Consider the following 13,144-nt stretch of genomic DNA (forward strand, 5'->3'; position numbering starts at 1 on the left):
ACCCCATCTCTACTAAAAATACAAAAAATAAGCCAGCCGTGGTGATGGGTGCCTGTAGTCCCTGCTAGTTAGGAGGCTGAGGCAGGAGAATCCCTTTAACCCGGGAGGCAGAGGTTGCGGTGAGCCGAGATCGCACCATTGCACTCCAGCCTGGGCAACAAAAGTGAAACTCCATCTCAAAAAAAAAACAAAAAAAACAGATGCCATACCCTGGCTATGTGACCTTGGTCCAATCACTTTATCTGTCTGGGCCTCCGTTTTCTATTCTGTGGAATGGGGCTGTTGTGAAGCCTCAGTGAGATTCTGTAAGGTACAGCCCTTGTGCTCTATGAAATATGCATCATATGCAGTAAATACTCAATAATGGCAGCTACAATGACCTCTCTGCCACCCTCAGTGGGCAGAAGGTGACATTTGAGCCCCACTGTCCCTTTCCAGGATTTGACCCCTAGCCCCTCCCAAACCTGCTGCCTCCTGGCCCCTGCTGCTCTCCAGGGCCCTCCAGAGCTCACCTCTCCCCAGGTCCCCCAGGAGTCACCCACACCCCAGCTTGCCTCTTTGTCACACAGGGCGGTTACAGTCCCCACTCCCTGACCCATTCCACCTGCTACTGCATGGGCCCAGACCTCGGGGCTCAGCAGTGCCCCACGAGCCTGCCTGCCAGAGAGGTGGGGTCCTGAGGGCAGAAAGCTAGCGTGTGCAGCCCCTCTCCTGCCCGAGCTCCCCGGAGCCCCGAGCAGGGTCACTGTCCCAGCATGTGTCCGGCGGGGCCTGTCCAGTGATCCACAGTAACCACTGGTTCCCACAAAGCCCTTCTGTGGACAGTCACATGGAGTCTTCATGCTAACCCTGGGAAGTATACACATGTGCCATTGTCCCATTTCACAGGTGTGGAGACTGAGTTACAGAGAGGGGACGTGAGACATCCAGGGCACTCAGATAAGTGTCAAAGGCAGGCTCCAAGCCCAAGTCCATTGGCTCCAGAGCCTGGCACTTTCATCTCACAGCCCTGCTGCCCTGGGGTGCATCCTGACTGCCACGCAGCATTGGACAGAGTGTGTCTCCGCTCTGTGCCTCAGTTTCCCTGCTCTCACAGTGGGAAGACAACCCGGCAGAGCTTGTCAAGCCAGAAGCCCCTGGAAGCTGGGATGTAGCACTACCCAGCCCCTCTGGCTAGCCCTAACCTGGTGGGGGGTCTCAGGGCTCACAGCCACGGTGCTGCTCTGAGTGGCAGCTGCTGGGGGCCTAGTGGTCCAACTCCTTGTCCAGAAGTAGTGGGGAAACTGAGGCATGGAAAGCCCCACTGTGACTGGGGGTGAGGAGAGTGTGTATGGTCTATCTCCCCGGGACTGGTGGGCAGCTGAGAAGGCGTGCAGCCCCAGTAAGGCAGGGAAGGGCTTCTAGGACCCCCACAGGCCTGGAATCAGCTGGCCGGGGGGCAGCCCCACCCAGTGCCCACCTGACTGTGGGCTCCCTGGGGTCAAAGGTTAGCCGCAGGGCTGGCCATCACAGGGCCTCTGCCATTGGAGCAGGGCTTAGGGAGGGGGCCGTCACTCCCGCTTCTCATTCCTTTGCACCCACCCGTTCCCCAGAGAGGGGCCCAGGCCTGGGCAACAGATGACCATTGTCTGGGGGCAGGAAGGGAGACTGAGCGGGAAGGGTAGGGCGACCACTTCAGTCCCTTCCTCCAGGCAGCTTCCAGAGGTGGTGGTGGGATGTGGGCTTCATTCACCTCGGAGCCTGGCTCGGGCTGGCTCAGGGAAGGCCGGGAGGGAGGCGGGTTAGGAGCGAGCCTGTGTGTGCAGGAGTGTGAGCATGCAGGCGCGTGTGCGCTCCCAGAGGCGTGAGCATGGTGCACATCCGTCTCCCTCCCTACCTGGCCCCACTGGACTGGGCCGCCACCACCTCCCCTGTGGCCAGCTCCGGGCCTGGCCCACTGTGGCCGCTGCCGAGAGAGTGAGTGAGCGAAGAAGGAAGGGGGCCTCTCACTGCCCCACACAGAACCTAAGTCCCCACTCAGGGCGGGCCAGCCCAGCACAGCCTAGGAGCCCAGGGGCTCTCGCCCACCGAATCTCACTCCTGTGCTTTAACTGGACGGGGCACCCTCAGCCTTGAGGTCAGACTCCGTGACCCTTTGCAGCCTGTCCTGTCCCCGGGGCTAGACGACCACCCCATAGCAGCCAGATTCCCTGAACCAAAGCCAGGCCCCTGTGGTCTCACCAGAGAGGAGTCGGACTGGGTCAGGACCCAAGATGCTGTGTCGCTGGAGACGGCTCCGTCCTCGGATTTTGTCCCTAGGAATCCCGATGGGCAGACGGGACCCTCACTGCTGCCCACGCCAGCTCCCGGGGCGGTTCTTCAGTCCCGGCTGCATCCCATTTTCCATTCATTCCTCTGTTCGCGCGCTCTGCCTACACCAAGCCCTGCCATGCGCTGGGCCCAGCACCAGGCCCTCAGGCTGCTGAAAGGAACCCCATGGACAGACCCTGCCCTCAGCCATCCCTGCCTCTCACCAGGCCTCTGACCCCCTGGTCCCCAGCCCTGCCACCACTAGGAACCAGCCAGACGTCCCCCACACACACCCTCCAGAGCAGCCCTGGGCACCCTCCACGCCCCACTGAGCTCTCCTCGCCCCGCAGCCCCTGGCAGACCTCCCCCAGGAAAAGGCCCCCTGGCTCCGGCACCCAGCGGCATTTTGGAGGACATTTTCCCAAGCAGCATTTCCCAGGCATCACGGAGGCGGGGAGGGATGGGGGGCGACAGGGACGGTTCAACAAGAGCAATTTGCTTCTGGAGATAAACGCCGGCTCCTCACGGAAGGCATTCCCTCCTTTCTTTTCTCTCTTCCTCTCTCGCTCATGCTCTCTCTCTTTTTTTTTTTTTACAGTTTGCTAAATCTGTTGTAATCTGGTGCCAGCGATTAATTCAGGCAGAAGGAGGGAAAGGAGAGTGAAAAAAAATACTGCCACGGAGCTGCCTCTAGAGAGCAGCGCGGGCAGGAATGGCCAGGGCTAGCGCCCCATGACCCCCATTTCAATCCCAGTTTTAATTAAGTATGAGCCATCCCCAGCCAGCCTGGCCACTGCCTCCCGCCAGCCAGACCAGAGACCCCGGCTGCCCATGAGGACGCCCCTCACTGCAGAGCCTGCGGCCTCTGGGGCCTGGCCGGGGCGTCGGATGCCTGGGTCCTGCAATCTGCCTGGGAGGCAGTGTCCCCTAGTGGCTAGCTCAGCCCCATACAGCCGGGTCCGGGGCTCTCCAGGACACAGGGCCTTCGCTCCCTTCTCCCTCTGCCTGCATCAGGAACATTCAGGGTTGGGGAGGATTTCTGTGGAGTCTCCTTCATTACTAATAGCTCTAGGTCCATCCAGGGCTACCGCCCCCATCATCAACAAGCCCACATTTGTCCTTCACAGCCCATCAGATGCTGGGGCAGCCTGTCTATGCAGGTGAACACACAGCTCTCAGGAAAAGGGGACCTGGCATCCCAGGCCTAGGAAGCCCACTCTCCCAGAGACCCCCTACAAGGACAGGCAGATGGTACCTTAGGCAGACCCAGGAGGCCAGAAAGATCAGAGGTGAATGGGCCAGCAGAGACCCAGGGAAATAGCCCACCGGCCCCGCACCAGCCAGGGCCTCCAGCCCCTCGGCCCTGCGGCCACAGGGTCTCCCTGCAGCCCTCTCATCCATCTACCCTCCAGGCCCTTGTTTCTGTCCCCGCCCTTCCCCAGCTCCAGCTCATGCTTCACATCTTAACTTAAGCACCCCCTTCCCTGGGAAGTTCCCCTCAGCCCCACCTCCCAGTAGGCCCCTCTTTTACCTGACCTCAGCACTTTGCACCCTTGGACCCAAGGCTTCACGGGGAAGGAGGTCTGACTGATGTCTGACACCACAGCTATTGGAAGCGCCCTGAGGGCAAGATACCCGCGGCTTTTGCTCCTCACTTTTGTCCCAGAGCCCAGCACTGTGCCTGACAAGAACTAAAGCTCAATAATTATCTCAAGAACAAATGAGCAGGAAAGGAGGGAAGGAGTGAGGGAAGGGAAAACAGAAGAGCCAGGAAGCCAGGGGTGCCAGGGGAGCACTGGTGGGCCACCTCATTCATCCTCCTTGGCTTCAGCCTCAGACTCCCACCCATCCATCCCAGCGCCCTCCCCCCCCCCCGCTGGCCCTCAGCTCTGCAGGGTGGCAATTTAAAACCCAGGGCTGCAGGAATCCAGCAAACAACCTCCACAAAGCAAGGAGAGGCCCCCAAACCCTGACATCATCTGCAGAGCTGCTGACCCTGGGGAGCAGTGGTGCTCTGGGGGCCTCAAGTGACGGCAAACAGGCAGACACAGGCCTGCACAAACACAGCCGCTCCATGGAGCCCTCAGTGGCTCCAGCTGCTGCCAGGGAACGCCAGGCAGGCTGTCCAGGGAAGGAGGGCAGAACAGGCGCTGTCTTTTCCCCTGCGTCCTCCCCACCATCCATTCTGCCCACACCACAGCCCTGGCCCTCTCAGGGTCACTGTCCCATGGCAGAGGACAGAATGCACCTGCCTTGTGGTCCAGGCAGAGCCTGAACTTCGTTCTCCAGGAGGACAGCACAGGTTCCAGGGAGGGGACTGCCCACCCCTGACCACAGACACACGCAGAGGGCAGTTCAACAAGGCCAGCAGCCAGAGCCTAAGGCTGGGCCTCCCAGAGGCGCTCTGCTGTGCCAGTGAGCACGGAAAGCTACCCCCCGGGGCACTCACCCCCAACCCCACCGAAGGCAGTCAGCACCCTTGCCATGCCCACACCCCCTCTTGTCCACCCATACTCGCTTGCCGGCACGCCTCACACACCCCATGCTGGAGGCCCTCCCGCTCCCTCTTGCTCTGGGGCATTTCCCACTGCCACTTGGACCAGGTGCCAGAGAAGATGGCCCCTGCCTGCAGGGGATGGGGCCATATCAATCCTCCCTGCTACCCCAAAGCCTGACAAAGCTGAAAGCTGTTGGCCCACAGTGAACCCAGGGTGCAGACCAGGCAGAGCCCCACATTGTTAGGCAGGAACTCTGTGCTAGAAACCGCATGCATCATCTCAAAGGGGTGTCTCTGCAGATGAGGAAGTCGGGTCACTTGCCGAAGGTCAGCAGGCCAGGTAGAAAAGCCCTCCCCAGGAACCGGAAGTCCTTAGGACCCTGCAATGGCATTCTAGGGTCCCAGGAACACAATCAACAGGGATGAGCAGGTTGCTACCAGACTCTAGAGCAGATGGGCCAGCACAGCCAGACCCCACACAGTCCCAGACAGGCCCCATCTCTGAGATCAGGCCAGGCCCAGCCCTGATTCTGGGGATGTCTGGCTGGCTGGGGAGGGGGCTGCTAGCCCCCTGGCTGGAGAGAGATGGCTGTGCCCAGCTGACCCTAGAGGCCTCCTGCCCCAGCACCAGAGCAGCCACCTGACAGCTGCCCCTCACTGGCCTCTGGGCTCTATGCCTGCCTCTCAGTCCCTCAACAGTCGAAAGGTCAGGGCCGACGAGAGCCCCAGTCCTTCTCTCAGCCAAGTTCACGGTGAGCTGTGCACCACGCTTCCCTGCTTGCCCACACGCAGAGCACCCAGATATCCTCTGTGGGGCAACTGCTATAACCCCCTGCTCAGGCAAGGAAGCCAGTCCCAGAGGGGAAGCTGGAGGCCCAGGGTCACCCAGCCAGTGCGACACAGGCTCAGCCACCAGGCCTCCATCTGCACAGAGCTGAGTCCTGTGAGCCAGCGCCCTCCTGGGTACAGCCCTGGCAACGGGTGACATGGTGGGGTGGCAACACCCGCTCCCCACCACCTCCTTAGAAACAGGCTGGGCAGATCTCCCAGGGGCTTCCACGGGAGGCCTGGGAGGTAGGGAGGAGGAGGCACAGAGAGGGCACTGCGGCTGAGGGCCAGCGTGAGGACGAAACCCAATGACAGCACAATGGCAGGGCAGGAGGATCCGACTCCCCGACCCTCCAAAGTCCCTGCAGGTACCCTCAGCCCTTGAGAACCCTCCAGTCCAGGAATAGAACCAGTCACAACATGTGTCAAATGCACTTACAAATCAGCCCCCAGCTCAGGCTAGGTAGGTGGCACTATCAACCCCATTTTATCAACAAGGGAAACTGAGGCACAGAGCAGGAGAGGCACCAATAAAAGAGTGTGATGCTCAGATCTAGTGAGGTGCGGCAGGCACAGCTGCCTCTGGCGTGGGCTGTGGAGCCTCCATGCTGGGGTGAGGGTGCTTTTTACTGAAGAGTGTCCAGTCTCTGTTGGTAAGAACATGGGGCCAGGGGCAGCCCTCAGCTCTTCCTGCCCCTCACACCTACCAGGGTCCCCTCACTGCTGGGCAGCGAGCATCCCCTCCCAGGCACTGGCCCCATCAGCTCAGGCCATTTCCATTTTAAACCTTCAGAGAAAGCCCTAAGCAGTCGCCCACGGAGTCAGCACCAGCTGACAGGTGATGTCGGCGCCTCTCCTCCTGGGGCTGGCAGAAGAGATGCGGTAGCTTTAGACTCCAGAAACCGGAGCCGGGAGCCCCAGAGCGCAGCTGCCTCTCCAACGGCCACCGGGCAGAGATGGGGTGCCCCAGCCACATCCTTCCACAGTGGCATCGTGGGTCCCCCCACAGGCAGCCTCCTTCCTAACTCCTGAGCCGCCTGGGGAGGGGGTGCGGAGGGGCTGGTTTCCATCCAACCAGAAGGCGTAGGGGCTGCGGTGAGGCAGGGCTGGTCTCAGCCACCCCTGACCTGTTCCCAGCCTTGGCAGTATTGATTCACATCAGAGCTCTGGCTTGGGCCTCGGGGGCCTGGCACACCCCAGCTGGGCTGTATTCTCTCAAAGCTGCCCACCCTGGAGAGCCTCGAAAGCCTCCCGGGGCCAACAGGAAGGCTGTGGCAGCTCCCTGGTGTCCCTGCTCCACAACTTTCTCCTCCTCGGGGAGCTCTGATCCGCCACGGTTCCCTGCAGCTGGGCGACAACACTCCCAAGCCTTCTCCCGGGGGCCTCCTGTGCCTGCAAGGAGGGGCGTGCGCCACTGGGTTGCCTCCTAGTCTTCAGAGCTGGGGGATGGGGGGGTGCCCGCCGCCCCCCGCCCGGACACTGTGGTCTCACCGTTCGGGCCGCCAGGTGCACGGCCCCAGCCCCTGCCCAGCTCAGGGCTGACAGTCCACAGCGCGCAAAGGGAGGGAAGTTGGAGGCTGCTCATGCCCCCCTTGAAGTCGTTTTAAAAATAAAACCTCGCTCCAACCGTGACTCACGCGGCTGGTGGGGACGGGAGCGCGGCGCCCGGGCCGGCCGGCTGTCCCTGGCCGCGCGCCCTCCTCTGGTTCATGAGAGCGGGAGCTGGGACCCACATGACCGCCTGACGCCCCCCATGGGCCGGGCCCCCTCCATGGGGGCGCAGCAAGAGCTTGGGCTAGAGCTCCAGCTGAGCCCCCGCCCTTTCCAGCCTCGGCTCGGGAGAGCAGAGCCGCTGGCTGCGCACCCCGCGCCTCCCCGCGGTGGGGCCAGCGCCACCGCCACCAATACTTGGCTCTTGACTCAGAGACCCCCACCCCAAATACCAAAGGCTGCCTATTCTGACTCCCGCCGCTCTGGGACAAAGCCAGGCTGCCTGACCCTGCGGAGCCTCGGTGGCCCCGGCCCCCGCCCCAGCGCCCCGTCCCCACGCCCAGTCCCGGACGCGCGGACCCCGACCCCCGCCCGGTGCAGCCAGCCCTACCTGCGCAGCGGCCCGGGGAGGCGGGTCTCCTCGGGAAACTTTGCGGTGACGGCTGGAGCCTCAGGGGTTATTCCAAGGAGCGGGCGGGAACCGGAGCCGGAGGGCGCCTAGGGGGGCCCAGGAGAGGAGCCCCCCGGCGCGCGGCAGAGCACTGTGGCGGGCCCGGAGCGGGGGGCGCGCGGCGGCGCATTTGCCCGGCTCGGGCGCCCGGCGGAGCCGCGGGAGGAGTGCCGGGGGGGGAGGTGCGCCCAGGCGGGTGCGCTCAGTGGAGCGGGGGTTAGTGGTGGTGCCCGCGCGAGCGGAGGTGGTGGCGGCGGCGGCGGCGGCGAGCAGGGCGCGGGGAACCAGGCTGTGCGGCCGCCTCTCCCTCGCGGCGGCGGAGGCGGAGGCGGGGGCCGTGCGTGCAGGCGCGGAGCGGGGAGGGAGGGGAGGAAGAGGGGGAGGCAGCGGGCGGGGAGGAGGCGGCGGGGGCGGGGGCGCCGCGCTGCGCACTGGCCGGCGAGACCTGGAGCGGGAGGCTGTGCTGCCGTGCGGGGACTCTGGCGAAGCTGGGGAGGAATGGCCTCTGTCGTGGCCCCCTCCGCCCTCGGCTAAACTGGCTGCGGGGAGGGCGGGTGGGGGAGCCGGCCCCTCTGGGAGTGGGGGGAGGGAGGCTCCCAAAGCCAGCCTCCAGCGCACAGGCGGGGGAGAATGGGGTTCTCGCTCACGCGCCGCCTCCCCAACACCCTCCTCTCTGCACCCACTCATTCATCCCTCCAGCCATCCATTCATTCATTCATCCGTGCACCCATGCATTCATTCACAAACAGGTACCCACTGCCTACTCTGCATGCCAAGGTAACCCCTTCCTCCTGCCTGGCACCCCTTCCCTGAGCGGACTCCCTCATCTGCCGCGTGCTGTAAACACCGGGGAGCTCCCCAGCAGTGCCCCTCCCAGCTGCTAACGGGGCACCCCTTCCCGTGCCAGCGCCCCTTCCCATCCCCAGCCGACTGTGACCTTGGCCAAGTTGCTGAACCTGTCCCAGCCTCAGTGTCCTGGATTGTGAAATGGGAGGGTTACTACCTAGATCAAGGGTTGCTGTGAAAGATGAAGAAGACCTTGAAGGGGAGGGTGGCTAGGCCAGTGCCTGGCACCCATTAGAGACTGGGGAGATGTTCCTGTCTGTGGTATGACATCTGGGTCAGGTGAGGAGTGTTTAGACCAGCCTCCTCTTAGACTGAAAGTCCCAGTGCCCTTGGCATTCTCTGGGACACTAAGTAAGAGACTGTCCTATATACCCAGCCTGGCCAGACCTCCGCAACTGTCAGTGGCTGCTCTGAGTGAGTCCCAAGCCTGCCCAGAGTGCCCACCAGGACCCCACTGCTCTTGATCCACCCTCAGACTGCCCATGGTCTGGCTGGGAGACCCTCTGATAGCCCTGCTCTGTGCTGTCCATCGAGGCCTGGAGGCCATCTTCCCTCTGGGATGCCCTCCCAGATCCCCCTGGGGAGGGTCCCCCCACAGAGACTCCTGCCCTTCTCCCCATGCTTTCCCTGTGCCAACCCATCTCTCTTTCGCCCAGCCTGGGGGTAGACTGGAGCCTAGCCTGAGGCTGAAGCCTCTGTGCGCTCTGCACGCCCTGCCTTTGCCCTACCTGCCTCTCCCTCCTCACCTCTCCCTTCCGGATTTCCCTCCCCTTAACTCCCTTTCTTCCTTCTCCCGAATTCTACTCAATTCACCAAACAGCTATTTTTTCCTCCCAATTTTTATTTATTACCCAAACAGCATTATACCAACAATAAAAGAAAGAAAAATCACCCACAATGCCACCGCCCTGTGGCGTCAACAGCTTCCGTTCCTCTGCTCCCTTCCAGGCTTGTCCATGCAGAGATGGCTGTAATTTTTACAGAGCTGTGTTTTCGGTTCCGCCTCCCCAGACCCCCAGATGGACTCGCGGCCCCAGGGCTCCGTCATGTCTCCATCACAGTACTTGGCGTGTGGCGCAGGAATTACGTTCAAGCCTTCCTCCTCTTCTGAACCAAACGCCTTACAGGAGAGACCCCTTTCTATCCCTGTCACCCCCCTGCCAAGCCACTGAGCTGGCACAGAGCACGGGCACTCAGTGCCTCACAGTGGAATGGATTGTATGAATGTAGCTTTCTTTGACATGTTACACTTAGATTTCATCTTCGAGCCAGGCACGGTGGCTCACACCTGTAACCCCAGAGCTTTGGGAGGTTCTGGTGGGATGATTGCTTGAGGCCAGGAGTTTGAGACCAGCCTGGGCAACATAGAGAGTCTCTGTCTCTACAAAAAAAAATTTTTTAAAAATTAGTAAGGCACCTGTAGTCCCAGCTACTCAGGAGGCCGAGGCGAGAGGATCCTTGAGTTCAGGAGGTCGAGGCTGCAGTGAGCTATGATCCTGCTGCTACACTCCAGCCTGGGCAACCTTGTCCCTAAAAAAAAGACACAAATCAGGCTGGGCGTGGTGGCTTATGCCTGTAATCCCAATGTTTTGGTTTTGGGAGGCTGAGGTGGGAGGATCACCAGAGGTCAGGAGTTCGAGACCAGCCTGATCAACACGGAGAAACCCAGTCTCTACTAAAAAATACAAAATTAGTCGGGCATGGTGGCGCATGCCTGTAGTCCCAGCTACTCGGGAGGCTGAGGCAGGAGAATCACTGAATGCAGGAGGCAGAGGTTGCAGTGAGCCGAGATTGAGCCATTGCACTCCAGCCTGGGCAACAAGAGCGAAACTCCCATCTCAAAAAAGAAAAAAGACACAAATCATCATCATAATTGTGTTTTTAACAGCTGCACGATATTCCACAGAGCTGATGGAATAACCTGCTCAGTCATGCCTGGTGGCTGTGCATACATAGTTTAAGGGATACAGCTGGAAGTCCACCATATGCCAGGCACGATTTGAGGTACTAGGGGCCAGAAGTGACTCAGGCCCTGCTGCATCTCGCCCTGGCAAAGCTGGAACTCCAGCATGGGGGCTAGGCACCTAGACAGTTATGGCTTAGCAAGATCTTGCTGAAACAGGCATTACCTCCTGACCCTAAGACATAGGGCCAAGTCGATCTTGACATCAGCTTCCCCAGGGAGACCCAGGTAGCTCCTGACCTGGGTCTTGGAGGGTCAGAAGGAGTGTTCCACGCAGACAGCAGAAGTTCACAGAGGCTCTGATGTGAAAGAGTCTTGGCTTTGAGGCTCAGGAATTCTTGGTTGGAGGGGGCCATGGTGGAAGATGAGGTGGCTGGTGGCAGCCAGGCCGGGTGTGCAGGGTCTTAGACAAACCTGGAGAGCCTGGACTTTATCTGGGAAGGAGTAGGGCACCACGAGGCAGTGTCATTCCAGGAAGTGGACAGTGGTCTGAGAGTCAGAAAGATCGCTGTTCCGTCAGCAATCCCTTGCCGAGCCCCGGGGAGCTGTGGGCTCTAGGAGGACACAGGTGACTGGTAAAGGCAGTGTGGCCTGGGCCCGGAGGACTGAGCTAGTCCCTGCTGGGCACTCATGGGGGATGCGCTCAGCTGCAAGGGCAGCTCAAGTCCCCCAGCGATGATTGGTAGGTTCAACCTTGAGCTCGCCAAGCCCCAGCTCCCCTGCTCCCGGGCGGCAGTAACCCACGCAGCCTGGTGCGATGGGCCCTACCACCAGGCAGCCAAGGTCACCCTGGCACTGCCTGAAGCATCCTTGCTCTCCAGCCACCATCTACCCTCTCTGGAGCCCATAAATCTGGGTCCTGCTCACCATCCTGCAACTCACCAGCCATGGGCCCTGGCACCATCCCAGCCTTGCTGTGCCTACATTTCCTAATCTTAACGGGGCCATCTTAGACCTCCTAGAGCTAGTGAGAGTCCAGTGAGGTCCCAGGAGGAAAGCACTTTGTGTACTGTGAAGCGCTGTAACAATACCACTCACCGTCATTAGACCGTAGTCAACTAAAGCTGTGCCACCCTGGGCTTCACTTGGGCCTTTTCTCGGCTGGGGGCAGGGAAGGAGGTGACTTGACTCTCGAGGGGGTCCGTGGGCATCACCAGGGACCCTTAGCCCCAGGCTCTGTGCTAGGCATCCAGGCATGAAGCCATCCCGAGGCAGTGGTCAGGGGTTGGCACCAAGGCAAGAACAAAGAGCAGATGTTCAGAGGGCACAACCCTGGCCTCAGCCTTCCCCACAGGCCCCAGCCTGGCATCACCTCCACAGAGAGGTGGACTCCCAGCCCGGGGCCCCAGTGATGCCCCAGTGTGCTCTGGGATGTTGGCACAAATGAATGGACATGCCTGTGGGTAGGCAAGCTGTGTGCGCCACTTTAGGGACACCTGGCTGGCACACCAGCTCTCCTCAGAAAGCTCCAGCAGCAGCCGGTCATGGTAGGTCACACCTGTAATCCCAGCACTTTGGGAGGCTGAGGTGGGTAGATCATGAGGTCAAGAGATCGAGACCATCCTGGCCAACATGGTGAAACCCTGTCTCTACTAGAAATACAAAAATTAGCCAGGCGTGGTGGCGCACACCTGCAATCTCAGGTACTCGGGAGGCTGAGGCAGGAAAATCACTTGAACCCAGGAGGCAGAGGTTGCAGTAAGCTGAGAATGCGCCACTGCACTCCAGCCTGGGTGACAAGAATGAAACTCTGTCTCAAAAAAAGAAAAAAGAAAAAGAAAGTTCTAGCACCTTCTCTGATCCAACTTCTAACTCCCACCATTATGCACAACACGGAGGGCTGGGGCTTCTTCCCGTGAAGCACAAGGTCCAGGACTGGGAGGGTGGGCCCTGGCGCAGAGCTTCAGGGAGAGCCAGAGAGCAAGACCTGCAGCCCAGGAGAAAGGTCCCAGAGAAGGTCCCCCAAGGAGCGGGCACAGAAGGGACAAAGCAAGGAGGGGGGAAGTCAGCACCCCTCGGGCTGGTGCTGGGAGCAGGGAGGGGAGCAAGGAAGATCAGGTCACTGGCCCTGGGGAGGCTGCAGCCAGGACAGGAGCACCCCCTCCAGCCCTGCACCAGTGCCTGCCTCCATCCTTGGCCTCACCCCTGCCCTCAGCAGGCTCCTGCCCCCAGGCCCTGAAACAGGTGTTTTCCCTGCATGCTTCTGCCTCTTCAGTCCTAACCAACTCCTCCTCACCAGCCAGGGCTTGGCCAACCTGTCATCAGAGAGGCCTCCCTAAGCCCCACATCCCCACCCACATTTCTTTTTTTTTTAATTTTTTAAGATACAGGACGGTGGCTCAAGTCTGTAATCCCAGCACTTTGGGAGGCCGAGGCGGGTGGATCACGAGGTCAAGAGATCGAGACCATCCTGGTCAATATGGTGAAACCCCGTCTCTACTAAAACTACAAAAAAATTAGCTGGGCATGGTGGCGCGTGCCTGTAGCCCCAGCTACTCAGGAGGCTGAGGCAGGAGAATTGCTTGAATCCAGGAGGCGGAGGTTGCGGTGAGCCGAGATC

At 60.7% G+C, this 13,144-nt stretch overlaps 2 protein-coding genes across 5 annotated transcripts in view; one reads left to right on the forward strand and one right to left on the reverse strand.

Moving 5' to 3' along the window:
• Positions 1–7,946, reverse strand: part of FLRT1 (fibronectin leucine rich transmembrane protein 1) — an 81,806-nt gene extending 73,860 nt beyond the window's left edge. Inside the window, exon 1 of the mRNA XM_017516897.2 lies at positions 7,716–7,946. The gene's annotated coding sequence lies outside the window, so the exon portion shown is untranslated. The remainder of the gene's footprint in view (positions 1–7,715) is intronic.
• MACROD1 (mono-ADP ribosylhydrolase 1) overlaps positions 1–13,144 on the forward strand; it is a 173,014-nt gene that overhangs the window by 126,129 nt on the left and 33,741 nt on the right. The gene's annotated exons all lie outside the window — the stretch shown is intronic.

Source organism: Cebus imitator, unplaced genomic scaffold (assembly GCF_001604975.1).
Source record: "Cebus imitator isolate Cc_AM_T3 unplaced genomic scaffold, Cebus_imitator-1.0 Scaffold609, whole genome shotgun sequence".
Lineage (NCBI taxonomy): Eukaryota > Metazoa > Chordata > Mammalia > Primates > Cebidae > Cebus > Cebus imitator.